Source organism: Manis pentadactyla, chromosome 2, assembly GCF_030020395.1.
Source record: "Manis pentadactyla isolate mManPen7 chromosome 2, mManPen7.hap1, whole genome shotgun sequence".
Classification (NCBI taxonomy): Eukaryota; Metazoa; Chordata; class Mammalia; order Pholidota; family Manidae; genus Manis; species Manis pentadactyla.
In genome coordinates this window covers 187,069,607-187,086,089 of record NC_080020.1, presented here as the reverse complement: position 1 = coordinate 187,086,089, position 16,483 = coordinate 187,069,607, and the positions used below count along the sequence as shown (strand labels likewise).

Here is a 16,483-nt window from a genome sequence, read left to right as displayed (position 1 = left end):
TTTTTTGGCAAGGGAGCATCATTATTATAACCACCATCTCATATAGATAGTATTTATAACTTCTGTGTGGAATAGAGAAAATTCTAGACCCACCTTTAAGGATGGAAAGGTGGCAATCATTTTCATCTCTCCCCAGCCCTGTATGTTGTGTAAACAAGTGATATAATTTGCTTCATAATGGAGTGTAAGCCATTACTGAACAGGACAACACTTGCTAGGTATATTCTGAAAATCCTTCAAGAAACATACAAAAGAGCTAACTGTGGATTTCTCTATTTTTCCTACTAAGCTGCATGCTATAATAAAGTGTGTTTTCCAAGCATATTTTTATATGTAAATATATATATGTATGTATGTATGTATGTATGTATGTATTCTAGATATTGGTATATTTAAAGGAAAAAAAGTTTCCAAAGCATGGATTCCAAAGGGCATAATTAAATTTTAAAAACACTTTGGGCTTATTTTAATATTTCATGCTAAAAAAATATGTGAACAAGGTGGTAGTGGTTGGGAAGATACTCATTTGGCTGCTCAAAGAGCTGTGTCTGGGTTCTGGGACCCCTCAAGTATAGCAGCAGCTGTGCCCTTAGATGATCCTGCACCCATTCCAAGAAGTGCCTGGCTAGAAGTGGGATGTTCGTGTTTCCTGACTACCTGCACCAAGTGCAGGGAGAGGCATTGTCAAGACCCTGCAATTCTTCTCTTTGGGTTTGCCATGGATGCTATGGTTATAGTTTTTCAAAAAATCAAGGATAATGAAACTGTTAGGAGAATTTGATCTTCTCATAACTCTGCTGCATGTTAGAACTTTACACTGATTCCAAAAACTACAGAATGCATGAGGTTTCCAATTTTTATTCTCCTTGGATTTGAAAAATAACTTTTTAAGCCAAAACTTTTACTGAAACTGAGAGAAAAAACTTTTATTTCCTGAAAACCTATAGATCACTTGGGATCCATAATAGAGGAGTCATTTTATTCATCACTAAAAGACATATTCTGGAAGAAAACAGTATAATTTAAGGAATCCATGAAAGTAACACTATTAAATGCCTCAATTTTTAAGAGAAATTGCTTAATAGAATTAAAATTAAAAGAGGGAAGCAAGCAATGATGGGAAGACCCTAGAAAGCGCTGCCACAGAACATTCTCCATCTCTGACACATTGCTGAGATTCCACCATAAAAAGCCATTATTCATGACTCCTATCAAAAGAATCTTTGTAGCTCTCAGAAGCTTCTTCTTCCCAAATTGAAATAACTAAGAGTCCTAGTCAACTTACATTATAATTAGTGTCAAATATACAACTTGAACCCAAAGTTTCCTTTCTGTCACCCCCGTGCTATCTACCTGATGGGAATCTTTCTCAGGGTGGGATTTCAAATTCAATGCTAGCCTTAAAAATAAGTGTATATTCTTGATCATTTTAATGCCCATATTTATGTCTAGAGTTAGTGCTAAGTAGCTCAGCTTTAATTACCTTGGACTGAAATAGGTTAAGAACTGAATGCATTCCAAGTGATTGCTAAGTGAGACGAGGGAGACTTGCGTACAGGAAAGTTTCACAAAATTCTGAATAGCAAAAGTGGGGGCTCACTGCACCACTACTTGGCACATGGTCAAATGGGAAAGCCAGTAATAGCCAGCACCATATTCATAAAGCTAGAGGTAACTTGGCTTAGGCAAAATATTATCACATCAAATTAATTGGTTAATTTAGGTCTTCCTGGGTTTATTGATTTGATTAATTTGTAAATGTATGTTATTTCATGGTTGCACAAAACTGGATTATTGAGTGGTCTGAAATAATTTGTCTTTTGTAGACAAAACATTGCTCGAGTTCTCAAGTTTGGCAAACTCGGTCCTTTGCCATGCTGAGACATGTACTCTCTTGTTCATCCTACCATTTGTAGGGAATCTGAATAACTAGTATGTGTGTGTGTGTGTGTGTCTGTGTGTGTGCGCACACGCACGCGCGTGTGTATGTGTATCAATAGCAAATACAGAGAACAAATCAAAAGTCAGGTTCTTATATGCCTAATTCACAACCAAGGAGTAGTGTATACAGGAAGATAATTTGACTTACAGGTAGCCAGACAACCAATTTCACATATTAGTTTGTGTTTGAGTCCCAAATTTCCAAACCTTAATCAATATTTCTTCTCATTGCTAGCCTCACTTCAAAAACTTCCTGAGAAAAAAAGCATATTTTTAAATATACTCATTTCTAGAAGTCCCAAGGATTGATATGGACTCATGTTCATTCACGCTGCTTTGTCACCTGGGGACGGAGCTGGGATTTCAATGCAGGACAGTAAACCTCCAGAGCCTGTGTCTTTTGAACTCCTTGCTTTGCAGCCTCAAAGATGTTTACTTCTGAAGTGATGACATAAAGACAATCACCAGAACAGCTTTTACCTCATTGACGTAACTGTGTCATTGAGTTCTAAGAAGTGACAGATGAAGTACCATGAGGCTCTTCAAGGCTGTTTTCAGAGTTTCCTTTCCCTACCCCCACATGCTTTTGATAAATCCTTTATTTCCAGCAGTAATCGGACCATGTCTCTAGTCCTTGAAACTGATGAGAGCTGTATCCATTGCTGCATAACAGACCAAAATGTAGTGACTTGAAACAGCAATTTATTGTTATGATTCCATGAATTGACTGGACAATCATTTTGCTCCACATAGTGTTGGCTGGGATCACTCCTGTGGCTGAATTCAGCGGGTAGCTGGTTGGGTGCCCCGGTTCTCCTGCTCGTAGCCTTACTCTCTAGTGGGATAGTCTAGACTTCTCTAAAGCTTGGCGGCTGCATTCGCAAAGGACAAGTTCCCATGTACAAGTACTTAGCAAGCCTCTGCTGCTATTATACTTCCTGGAGGCCACAGCAATTCACATGATTAAATCCATGATCAGGGAAAAGACTACACAAGGGCATGAATACAGGAAGGCATGACTCCTTGGTGGCTCTCACTCAATGAAACAGGCTAATAAGAACCTAAAAATAAAACCTAGCTATGTATCAGTGTTCAATCTTTTCAATATGAGTATCTGGTATATGATCAAAATTTTGTTAGGTATGAAGATTTAAAGAATGGTACTAACTAAGGGAAGGAAGACACACATAAACAAATTTCTATCGTGGTCTTGCCTGGTGTGAAATAATAAGAAATATATATATTTGTCGCAGCATACAGTTTGACACAGGGCTCCTGAAACTCTTGAAAATTTCTAGTGATAAAAGCACAAGGAGCATCTCTTGTTCTAATACTTGGTCTTTGACCCATCTCTGACCTTGTAAATTCCTAAGGGATAAGAGCACTAGGAGCAACGTTGGTTCCATTGAGGTGACTCTGGGGAGGCTCCTAGATGGGAGCTGGTCACCAGAAAGACCAAGCCATGGGTAGAAGCCTAGAATTTTCTGACCCAACTCAATTCTCTTGAGAAAGGAGAAGGGCTGAAAATGGAGTTAATGATTGGCCATGCCTACATGATGAGGTCTCCATAAAAGTATGGGGTTCAGAGAGCTTCCAGGTTGCTGAACACATCTACACCAGGAGGGTGATATACCCCAACTCCACAGGGACAGAAGCTCCTGCAATCTGGACCCTCCCGGATCCCACTCTATGTATCTCTTCATCTGGCTGTTCATCTGTGTCCTTTATCATATCCTTTCACAAACTGGTAAACTTAAGTATGTGTTTCCCTCAGTTTTATGAGCTGCTCTAGCAAATTAATTGAACCCAAAGGGGAAGTAGGTCATGGGAACCTCTGATTTGTAGACAAGTTGGAGAGAAGTTGTGGATAGCCTGGGGACCTACTACTACTTGCAATTGGTATCTGAACTGGGGTGGTAGCAGTCTTGTGGGACTTAGACCTTAGTGTCTGGGATCTGACAGTATCTCCAGGGAAATAAAGTCAGAAATGAGTTAAATTGTAGGATCCTGATATATGGTGTCATGAAGAATGGCTTGCCATGGGGAAAGCCCGTGACACATTTGGTGACCAGAAGTGTCAGAAATGAAGTGTTGTGAGTGTGGTGGTAGTGTGAGAGTAAAGGAGGCACAGGTAGAGGGCTCCTGTAAAGGAGTAGTGTGAGAGTAAAGGAGGAACCCAGGTAGAGGGCTGAGTTCGTCTAATACATCTGGCTAAAGAGAGATACGAGAATTTGGAGTGCGCTGAAGAACAGCTCTACTTGCTCCTTCCCCTCCACCTTGCAAGACTAATCTCAGTGATGGCAAGTGATTATATGTATATGAGGATGGACAGGGAAAATGCAAATATGTAAAATTCAGCTGTATTAGAATAATTTTTGTCAATATGGAGTAGCAATTCTATACAAGCAGGCCAAGTGTTTAAATTAATGAAGACATATTTGCTTTTCATCTAACTTTTCAGTTAAACTATGGTTCCTTAAGCTAATTTTAGGAGTACAAAATGTTAGAAAAGTTCTTCCATGTACTTTAGTATGAGTCTCCTATTCAAAGGCCTTGACTGCACAGTCTTGAAGTTGATAAGTTTTATATTTCATGCCAAGGGAAGTCACCATCATTGAGAGAGAGGAAAATATCAAAGTGGATTTCAGAAGGTTAGATATAGGTTAGAATTTAAGGAAACATGTAAAATTTAGCATGGTATAGAGAAGAACATCACAAATGGCGGGGAAAATGACTAATTTCTACTGAACTTTCCTGAGGGAACAAACTAAAGCCATATGTAAATGGGGGATTTGATTGGCGTCATACATATTTCTTGGCAATATAATTTCATTCTATTTTCTCTTTTTATATAAAAAGAATGCTTAAACGCCTATTTTTAATTGACCTAGTGGTTAAAACAACTCCAGGGACTGACCTATAGTGTAAACACTCATTAGTTCAGTTCTCTTGACTGGATTCGATAGCCCTTTTATACGTACAATCAATACATTATGTGACCTGTAAGCAGTTGGTCCAGACTTTTAAGGATGACATTACTCTATTCCATAATGTTCTCCTCACACAGAATTAAGCACAGGTAAGGCAATAACTTCCTTTAATGAGATTAATTCTGATGATAACTTAAGAAGCACAGTTTTACTGTAAGATGTAGATGACTTTCAATCCTCCTTATGAATTAAAATATTGAATCATCTTTGGTGTCATGAGTACGGTGGTTAAAAACTGAAGTGAGACTGAGGGAGTAGTTTTTTAAATAAATGAGACCATAACCCTAGAATTTTTCTGCCATGGATTATCCAGAATCTCATCATAAATCCGTCTAGAACAGAACTTAAATGATGCTTGCATTAACTATAGTGAAAACTGGTAATCAAAAGCATTTCTACCCACAGAAAAACATATAAAGGGGTGCTGAGCCTTCCTTCCTACCAGGACCTAAATATTTCCTCTAAGTTTTAAACTCAATATATTATGCTCTGCGTCTACCATCACCAAATATTTGCGCAACAGTAAGTACAAATAATTTATGCAAATAGAAGGCCAAAACGTCCCGCTCTTCTGGGAGCATTCCACTGTGCTGGTGCTAGGTGTGTGTGTGTGTGTAAAAAATCCAGTGTTATTTTAAAGGAGTTGAATTGACGCCAATAGGTCATCCCTCCCCTGATGAGCATGCTATATTATGATTATCCCTCCCCTGATGTGGTGGAAACTATTATGCACGCCCTTAGGCAGTCGGACTCCACTTATATTTGAGGTTTTCAAAGTAAACGAAGAACCAGGCTTTTACTGAGTCCAAAATCCGCCTGCGAACTTGGGTACTAGAGTTCGGCGGAAAGGAAAGGTGACTGGGAGTTGCACCACATTTGTCTGGCACGTTCCACGGAAGATAATCTAATAAAGGGGCGATTGCAGGAAAGGAGAGAAGGAGGGAGAGAGGAAAACACCCTCCTCCTCTTTCAGAAATTGCACCTCCGCCTGAGCTTTGGGTATTATTTTACCTGTATTTATAAAAACCACCACCGCATTCCCTGCACCAACCACCCACCTGCCTCGACTTCCATTAAAAGCAGCTACTAAGACCCAAGAAAGAGGGAAAGACTGAAGAGCGGAGGGAAGACAAATAAATAAAAAAGAGTGCAAGGGGGGGGAAGGAGAGAGAAGGGAGAGAGAGAGCGCCTGGGACTCCAGACGGCGGCAGGTTCAATTAGCTAAACAAAGAAATCATGGCGGATTGTTTACATTTGGCAGCACCGGGCTGCGCCGACAGCCCGCCCCAGCCGCCGCGGCCCCGAGGAGTCGGCCGAACCGCCCCCGCGCCCTGGCCGGTAAGTGACGCCAGCCCCGGGCACCGCCCCGCGCCGCCCCGCCCCCGGACCGGCGCCCCCGCCCCGCCCCCGCAGGCGCCCGCGCCCCCGCCCCCGCCCCCTGCCCCCGGTGCGGCCGTGCTCCGTGCGGGCTCCGGGGGCACCGTGGCTGCTCCTCTGGGGGCACCGTGGCTGCTCCTCTGCGGCCACCGCTGCTGTCGCTTCAGCAGGGGCAAGGCGTGCGGAAAGTCTGGGAGGGGCAGCAGGGCAGCGTGGGGAGCGGGACCCGCCGCCCGTCTGTCGCCCCTGGGGTCGGCGGCGTCCGGGCAGAGGCCACGGGGCGTGCTCCCCGTGCGCCGCCGCCTCCCGACCCGGCTGGGCGCGCCGCCGCCCAGGGGTGGGGCCGCCCTGGCCCCGGCGGTGCCAGTGTGGGGCGGGAAGGGGGCCCGGACGGCGCAGCCCGGGAGAGGCCGCCGCCTAACGCTCTCGGGGCAGGCGGCCCCTGCTGTCGCCTACGTGCTCCCGCGTTCCTGCCCTTCACCCTACGACCTTTCTTTCCCCCGGCATCCTCCTCCCCTCATTGCTTCTCTGAGGCCCTCCTGAAGGTTGCAAGACGTCACCTCAAAAGCTGACCTTACCAAAGCTACCCAAGTCTGAGAGCTTTCCCAGAGGTTAAATCTTTCCTCTCTTGTTGGCCTCGGGGATCACTTTTTTCCATAGGATGGAACTCTCTTGCTCCTACAGAGCCTTTTTAGAGTGTCTTTGTGCTAAAGTTGGCACTGCGGTACTAGGAGGTTGGCTGATGACAGGGGTGGAAGACCGAGGGAAATGTCACCAAAAGAGGGGGACTTTATTTGCCCAGGAAAGATGGTTTCCTTTGCAGGAATCCTACAAGCACCATCGGCATGTGACTGACATTTTCTTTGTAGAGAGGAAAACAAATCCTTAGGTTTTCAAGTTAATTTGTTTCCTTCCAATAAAAAACTTTTTTTGGGGAAATGTTTAGAGCATTTAATAGTTTGCCTTTTCTTGTTTTTCTTCCTTCCCCTTCCAGAACCTCAGTTAATAGCTCATATCTTATCTGTGCTCTATTTGGGGGAAAATCACAGCCAAGAGCTGTCAGAGCAGGACTGGAGTTAGTGGCATTTGAACAGCCGTGACACAGGCTTGGCTGAGGACCGGGGCAACAGCACCAAGCCGTTACATCTCTTCCACACGTTCTTTTGAGCCTCTGACATCACATGGCTGACAGGTTGCTAATGGACATCGTGATTGGTAGTAGTATGAATTGCTTTATCACCAGAGAAAGAAAATGCTGATGTTTAAATAAAGAAAAGAAGGGGAAAAAAAAGCTCTTATTTATCATAGCAATTATTATTATATCTTTTCTATACAAATATAATTCAAGTGAATGGCTGTTTGATTTGTAGTTTTTATTATACCCTCTTGAAGGCCCATCTGGAGTACGGTATGCTACTTTTTTCTCCTTCTTGAAAGTAGCAAACACTGGGTAACTGATTCTCATTTGTGAGATTCAACCAGATTATACCTATTTTTTGCTTGTTAATCACCAAAACAACTTCTCTCCAATCCACTATATCGTTAATAAAGCAAAACTTAATTTACAATTATTGTTTGGCAACACCTTACCATCCTCAGTTCTTTTTGACCTTGCCACTCAGTTCTTTTTGACCCCTTGACATTTCAAAATTAAGACTTACAGAGCAGGACAGCTATGAGAATGGGTGGCAAGCCTTAGTAACTCAAGAACCTAGAATCTACTGGAATCAGAAGCTCCCACTCAAGATACAGGCCTATTTTGATGGTTGTGCAGTCATTAGAAAAACAAAGTTGGTGCTTCCATAAAGAGGTCTACCCAAACACTTAACTCATTCATTAGCTTGCTATTCCATCACTTGGTAACCCAAGCACATTCTCATAAATGGATTTTATGTTGACTCCCTGCGCATACCAGGTCAGAGATCACAATCATGGAAGGAAGTGAATTGGCCTACAAAGTGACTTTAACAGAAGCAGAAAGATAGTCTTTGGGTTATAGATCTTGCTGACCCATTAAGGGTCAGTAAATTAGTAGACTGCACTTGAGTTGACATTTGTGATCCTAACTTAATGGGTTGATTAACTGATGGCTGCTATCTTCATTATGGGCTGTTAGCACATTGTTAAACCTGAATTTAGAGTAAGAAATTATTTTAATGTTTATTTTTTAGTTCCCAAGGTTAATCAATATACATCAGAGCCTTAAAATTTTTTAACTAAAGAGTTAAATAAATCCTTCGGTAGAGAAAAAAATTCAATACTCTAACTATATATGACTTTGGGTTGCAAACAAAATACTATCTGGTTAAAGAAATTGCAACATACACAAAAATATCCAATTAGAAACACTATCAAATTGGAAAAATACACACTGTATTAACATTACAGATTTAAAATCAACATCCTTCTCATTAGTAGTTAGCACCCTGACCCTCTTATTCTTCTGTGTTCATTTGAATGACTGTCAAATTTAATGTGTGATATTTAGATTTCCAGTGGTGGTTTGCATAACCTGCTTGCTAGGAATAGCTCTTTGTAGTCCTTGCCTAAGCCTAGACTTTGCCTACCAGGAAGTGTGAATGTGCCCCAATGAGCACACATTTGTAAGCAAATGTTAGAAATCAATTTCTAGACCGTGTTATTCAATCCTTGGTGTGTTTCTTCTTTCTTGTACCTGACATTTCTAGAAGATTTCAAGGTAGTTGGAATCCTGGTGGGATGGGTATCAACAATGATTTAATCTCACTATTTGGTAATCAATATATCAATAATGCTGAGAAAACTGCTTAAGAAGCTTGAAATTTTAATACTCCAGTCATATGATTTGATAGATTAGGAGTTGCATAGATTGTTTACTTCACATGGAACTTCATTCAAAACTCAGTATTCTTCTGCCAGGTAGGTCACAAAATCAGCAGTAATTTCTGTTAGGGGTTTTTAATTGAATAATTGGTAAACATTTACTAAAATGAAATGAAGGCAAAAGCAAAAATATAATCAAGCCCAAGAATTATTCTAAAGAAAAATATAGAATAGAGAATTAAGATATTTTTATATGTCTAAAGTCAAGATTTTTATATCTCTAAAATCTTGATTTTATAAATTTAAATCAAGAAAGGTGTCAAGGAAACCTGACAGTTTGGGCCCCAACAAAAGATTGCTCCCCCAAATCCTGAGAGGCCACTGAATTTAAAGAGAGCATTGATAACATTAGGGTGGATAGCACTGACTGAGGGGGTAGGATAAAAAGCAAGATTGTGGGAGGGCAAAGACAAAAGATGATGGTGAGAAGGGTATGGTAAATAATTTTAAAGAATGTCTCAGAATGACATGCTTGTAAGGTACTGTGGTTGGCAAATCCTCAGTTCACAAGACCAAGTCACAAAGAAAATGGAATCTTAATAGAAACAGAATTAAAACAGCATTAAGTACATTAAATACTCCATAGCAAATAAAAACTGTGGAAGACACCTGCCTTCCAAACTAACCACATTTGTCAGCATTGAAAGCCTGCACCTACAGGTAATCCTCTTGAATCACCTTTGTTAGTTATTCGGGGATGTATGGCTATAGGATTGTGATCTGCCGAGGCAGACAGTCCCCAAGCTCAAGGGTACACAGATTATTTTTAGCTTTAAAGTATTTGAGCCCATTCTTACTTGAAATACAATGTCTTTTGCACTTGCCTTCTCCCTTATTTCATTTTCTTAAGCCCTGCCAAAAAGCTTTTGTAACCATTTAGCCTTTCTACAAATTATCATGGTATTTAAGGGTTTTTTTTTTTCCTTTTTTTGGAGGTGGGATATGCATCTGGTGTCTTATCTGCAGAGTTAGAAAATGTGTTGTAAGCAGATGCCTTTCTGAAACACTGGACTATACAGCCCACCAGAGGGGACAGCAACATTTATTGTCCTGTCCTGCCACTTAAGTGACTGAACTTAATTGGTAATATATAAAAAGATCATAGGCTCTACATGAGTAATGTGTATATATATGTATATATACAGTGAGTTATTTAAATTTTGTTTAATAAAAGCCTATTAAGACATAATGTGAGAAAGGAGAAGTCAAAACAAAACATTTGGCTCTGACTATCTGCAGATAGATAAGGTTGTTTTTTTTTAAATTGGAATTTGATTTCATAAAGGTGGCTTTGAGGTATGCTAGGTGCTTGGAACAGAAGTGGGGGGCTGCTATGAGTCAGAGGCTGTGGAAAACAAAAAGGAGCAGCTGAAATGATCCTCCTGCATCTTCACTCTTGTCCACCTCTAACCCTAACCAAGGCTGCAGAGCAAGGCTGAGCCACATCTGTGGGATCCATATCGAGGGAAGGCAGGGTTTCAGAGAAGCAACAGTGCCCTTAGCACTAGGCCTCCAGATGCATATATCAGAGTTCTGTACCAACTGGTACAAGATTAAATGGAAGCAGAGCCTTGTAGGGGTAACAGGCTGTGGCAGAACTTTTCTGAGAGGCCAATGCTCCAGCCAGTCATAATTGGGCTCCATTAGTACCAGAATATGAACCAGAACCAGGCAGAGGATGAATCAGACAGGTAGAGGTAGACTTCATGTTAGGTGGAGGTGTGGGTGGTACCCCAGAACCCTTAGTATAGGGTCAACAGACCTACCCCCCTTGCCAAATCCAGCTCACCAGTCGACTGGAGTTTTTCAGATTCTGTTGTGTCACTACTGTGCCTACTTGGTGAGGAGGGGTGAGGATTGGGCATGTTACAAAGCTTGTATGGGCAGGATAGGATAAGGCAGAGGCTGATAAAAATGGACTAATCCAATGATACTGCAGGATTAGAATATAATGAAACATTCATCATGTAATATTCCAAAGGTATGTAGTTTGAAACAAAAACCATAGGCTTGGATAAAACTGTGTGTCCAGGATTATGTATTTTAAACAATGCACTGGTAGTTACCTAAGCTTGCTTTGCATTAATGTGTCAAAATTTTTATATCAAGGTCTTGTGTGTGTTGGCACAACTCCATTTTTAAATTCTAAGAATATACTCATGCAACACATGTATCACACAGTCATCCTTCCCAAATGAAAGCTTCTAAATATAGTCCAGGTGAAACAGCACTGGATAGAGACAGTGAGCTTGACAATGGCATTTGATTATCAATTGGCAGTTTCCTCTATACCAGCACATTTTGAAAATTATCTTTTCTAGAGACCTCATGTACAATTTAACAAATTGATTAAATGACAATAATTTCCTGCTTAAAACAAAACACAACAAATATTAAACATTTTTCCTGTCTCATGCTTATAATTAATTGAAGAATGAAGCTACATGTATATAAAAGGTTCTGTGAATCACTACAAATATCACATAGTCAAGAACACACACAGAAGTCAATATATTGAACACTCGGACCAGCATCTCCTGAAAAGACAACGTCATCTGTTTTATTTCACTTTTCATGACTACCTCAAACTTTCAGTGGCTGGATAATTTAAGAATAATGTATACATTTTCTATAGCTGTTATAGAAAATTACTACAAACTTTGTAGCTTAGGAAACCACAAATTTATTATCTTCCAGTTCTGTAGAACTCTGACATAGGTCTTACTAAGCTAAAAATCAAGGTGTCAAAAGAGATGCATTCTTTTCTAAGGGCTTTAAGGGAAAATCCATTTCCTTGCCTTTTCCAGCTTCTAAAGGCTACCCACATTCCTTGGCCCATGGCCCCCTTCCTCCACCTTCAAAGCCAGCAGTGTTGCATCTTTCTGACTGTTCTTCTATAATCATATCTCCCTCTAACCACAGCTGAGAAGAACAGTTCTCAGCTCTTAAGGATCCATGTGATTTGATTGGACACCTGGATAGTTTCCCAATCTCATGGTCATTAATGAACCTTAATGACATTTGCAGTCACTTTTGCCAGAGAAGCTATTGCCTTCACAGATTCTTGGGATTAGGATATGGACATCTTTGGGGAGTGTCTTGCCAATGGGTTTCAGCCCTGGGCAAGTTCACTATGGATTCAATGAGACCAAAGAATGACAATGGAACGTTCTTGAGGTGAAAGGGTTATACCCAACTTTATTTCCATGGTGGCAGGTCAATCACTAGAATTCTGTCCACTCAGAGCGAGTCTGTATGCAGCAAGCTGGTCTCTCTCTGGGCCTCTCTACCCCTACAGCCATCTCAGTCTCTGTACTCAGCGCTGCCACCACTCTAGTCTCATCTCTGCTCTCTTGCAGCCTTGCAACTATGCCACCGTGTCGCCCAGAGCACTGGGAGGAGCTCTTTATACAAAGTCAAAAACGACATAATGCCCACATGTGTGTAGTGAGTCAGCCATCCAGTGCCAGGTGAGAATCCTGGCCATAGGAACCTTCATTTTATCCACAGGGAGCCATTATTCTGCCTAGTGTTTAATTCTACATGCTTCCTATTAATTTAAATTCCTCTAGAAGCAGATGCCACAGCTAGGATCCCAGTGCCATGAGTTTATTAGAGATTGATGCTGTCTTTCCTGAGGGTCTCAGCCCTGTGCAGATTGACTATGGATTCCATGAGACTGAGAAATGACAACGGAACATTCTTGGGGTAAAAGGATTTATACCCTGCTTTATTCTCATGACGGTAGATGTGGGGAAGTTGGAGTTCCTATGGCCAGGATCCTCACTGAACTTAAACCACCTGATGATGTAACTGGCCTGTTACTAGGCTACTGATTCCACACCTTTAGGCAATAACCTATTATTGCACTATATAAAGTGCTTGGCCAAGTGCTCTGGGCAGAGGCAGAGATGCTAGTGCTTGACCTATTGCCGGGAGAACAAGCCAGGTAATAAACCCTTTCACCCCAAAGAATGTTTTGCTGTCAATTTCTTTGCTCACATTGAATCCATAGCGAACTTGCCTGGGGATGAAACCATTGGCAAGACAATTGGGGAAGTCAGCAGGGTTCATTGTTGACCAAGGAAAAAGACAGGCTGCCCTTATGGGAGGGATGCTTCAGTGGGTTCCCCCTGTGAATGGGGAGACAGTGGATTGTCCCCCAATGGGTATGTGGTCTGAGCTGGCTTGCCTCCTAGAGGACTGGGCCCCACCCCAGGACTGGAGGCAAGTGGAGGTGACACCTGAGGCAGTAGGGGTGGCCCTTGGTATAGTAAGTAGGTCTTTTCAGAGACAGAGTGCCTGTTAGGCAGCAGAGATGATGGGTTGGCTATTTCTCACAGTACTGAAAAGTCCACAGAAGAGAAGGACATGCTCCAGAAAAAGACCCAAGAAATGGCGGCATGAGAATGCGAGCTGCAGACATCTGTGGATTCCCTGAAGAAGGAAATGGCATTGATGTGAGAGGAGGCAGCACAAGAATGTCAACAACAAGGTTCCATTGAAGAGGTAAAAAATTCCTTAAAGAGTGAGACAGCAGCACTGCCAGGTGCTCTGAAGGAGGAAAAGGCCACCAAGGAAAAAGAGGAACTCCTGAGGGAAGCACAGGTGGAGGTGGCACGAGAACATCAGCTGTGAAGCATTGAGGTGAAGGTAAAAGAGTTGCTGAAGACTGAGCTAGCATTGCTGCAAGGCGTGTAGAAAAGGTAAAGGTTGTAGCAGAGGAGGCACTTGGGGAAGGGGAGAGAAAGGTGTCATCAGCCCCGGAAATGGAGGAGCTGGGGAAGGATGAAGGGGGTGGTGTTGGAGGCACTGACCCCTCCTGTATTGAAAGCACACCCAGTGGTTGTAAAGAAATAAAGATCCAGCAGCTAAAAGTTCCCCAAGGAGAGGAGCAGCCCCCTCCCCAGGTCGTGGAGCACTCTATGGTCCACCGCTATACTCAGGCTGAGCTGATGGATTTGGACTCCCGGTTTAGGCAAAAGTCCTCGGAGTCAATATCAGCTTGGCTCCTGCGTCTGTGGGACTTAGGGGTGGATGGAATTGTTCTGTTGGGATCAGAGATGGGAAAGCTGTCTTCCCTGACAGTGCAGCCCTCCTTGAGGCAGTGATTACAAAATGCACATCAGACCCCAGGGAGTCACTTCCTCCTCGATTGGCTTATGGCTGCACTTCGTGCTGTGTGGCCCAATCTGGGTGATCTACCATCCTCTGCTGTTAGATGGCAGATGTATGCTGAGCTCCAACCAGTGTTATGAGAGCTAGGCATGAGAAATACCATCTATAGTCCAGAGAATTATGGCTCAGATAAAGAGATTTTCACTACTGGGATGAGAAATATTGTACTTCAAACAGCTCCTTCATCCCTCTTTGGGTCTCTAGTGGCCATTCTTTCCCCTCACTTAGGGCATCCCATAAACGAGGTGACACAAACAGTAGCAGACTTAGGAGAGGCTGAAGCAATGAGAACCCAGAAAGAAATAAGGTCTGGTACTCGTACTCATAAGAAGAATTTAAAGGGCCCCATGAAGGTTACGAGGACTCAGATGTAGGTTGATTTAATAAGGGCAGGAGAAGATAGAAGGAAATTAGATGGGAAGTCAAATAGGATCTTACTAGAGCTATGGCAACAACTGAAACCAGAGCAGCAGCTCCAGCCATTAAGACCAAATAGGCAGAGGTCAGAGAAAAAGCCACAAGTCTGGCCTGTGTGTTTGCAATACTTCCTGCTGGAGAGCAAGCCAACCTCACTTGAGCCCACACAAGAAGATGATTGGGGAACACGGTTGACTGAGGGGAAGGTCAAGGTATCTGCCCTGAGGCCTGAGGACCAGGGGGGACCGGAGGCCACATGTTGAAATAGCTGTCCATTGGTCCCCAGTGAACATACAACATGTCCTGGCTCTAGTAGACACAGGGGCTGAATGTTCACTGATTCATGGTAACCCTGAGTGGTTCGCTGGGACCCCCACTATCATAGATAGAAACTGGGGTAAGGCTATCAGAGTGAAACAAGCCCAGATCCCTTTGGGAATAGGGCATCTACCCACAAAAGAATATACTGTGTATATGTCTCCTATCCCTGAGTATATTTTGGGGATTGATATCCTGCAGGGTAGATGGTTGCAGACCACTGCAGGTGAGTTCAGACTGAGAGTACATGTGGTGAAGGCAGTTCTGAGGGGACATGCTAGGCACCCGCCCATAGTTTTGCCTGTGCCTCGGTGGGTGAATAATACCAAACAATACAAACTGCCTGGAGGGCGTAAAGAGATTGGAGAAACTCTACAGGAGTTGGAAAAGGTGGGTATTATAAAGCCCACCCATAGTCCTTTTAATTCCCCAGTGTGGCCAGTAAAAAAGCCAGATGGCTCCTGGCATATGACTGTGGATTACAAAGAACTGAATAAAGTCATACCCCCCTATGCATGTGCTGTCCCCTCTATTTCAGGCCTGATAGATACACTCAGCCATGAACTAGGAACATACCATTATGTGGTAGATCTTGCTAATGCCTCCTTTTCCATTGACATTGAGCAGGAAAGTCAGGAACAATTTCCCTTCACATGGGAAGGATGGCAATGGACTTTCACCATCCTCCCACAGGGATACCTCCACAATGCCACCATCTGTCATGGACTTGTAGCCCAGGACTTGGCTACATGGGAGAAACCACCAATGGTGCAGCTGTACCATTATATTGATGATGTCATGCTCATGTCTGATTCTCTTTCAGACCTAGAAGGTGCAACACCTAGACTGCTGCAACATTTACAGGAGAAAGGATGGGCTGTGACCAGCACCAAGGTTCAGAGACCTGGTTTGTCTGTCAAATTCCTGGGTGTTGTCTGGTTGGGTAACTCCAAAGTGATACCAGAAGCAGTTATAGATAAAGTCCAGGCCTTTCCTACCCCTACAACTGTAGCATTGCTACAGGAGTTTTTGGGTTTTCTAGTCTTCTGGAGAGTGTTTATCCCGCACTTGGCACAAATTCTGAAGCCCTTATGCTGATTGGTACGAAAGAGCATCAGGTGGGGCTGGGATGAGACATGTGCATCTGCCTTTACTACAGCAAAATGGGCAGTCAAGGCCGTGCAGTCCTTGAGTGTGATAGACCATCAAGGTCCTGTGAACTGGATGTTCATGTGACTGAAGACACTTATGGCTGGGGTCTCTGGCAGCGGCTTGAAAGAACTCACCAACCTATTGGATTCTGGTCACAACTCTGGAAGGGGGCAGAGGTATGATACCCTTTGATAGAAAAACAACTGGCTGCCATGTATCATGCCTTGCTGGCTACAGAACCCATCACT

General features: G+C 42.8%; 1 long non-coding RNA gene across 1 annotated transcript in view; it reads left to right on the top strand.

Moving 5' to 3' along the window:
* The first annotated feature begins 6,116 nt into the window (after positions 1-6,116).
* Positions 6,117-16,483, top strand: part of LOC118932494 (uncharacterized) — a 572,106-nt gene continuing 561,739 nt past the window's right edge. Inside the window, exon 1 of the long non-coding RNA XR_005032802.2 lies at positions 6,117-6,269. This is a non-coding gene — a long non-coding RNA (uncharacterized LOC118932494). The remainder of the gene's footprint in view (positions 6,270-16,483) is intronic.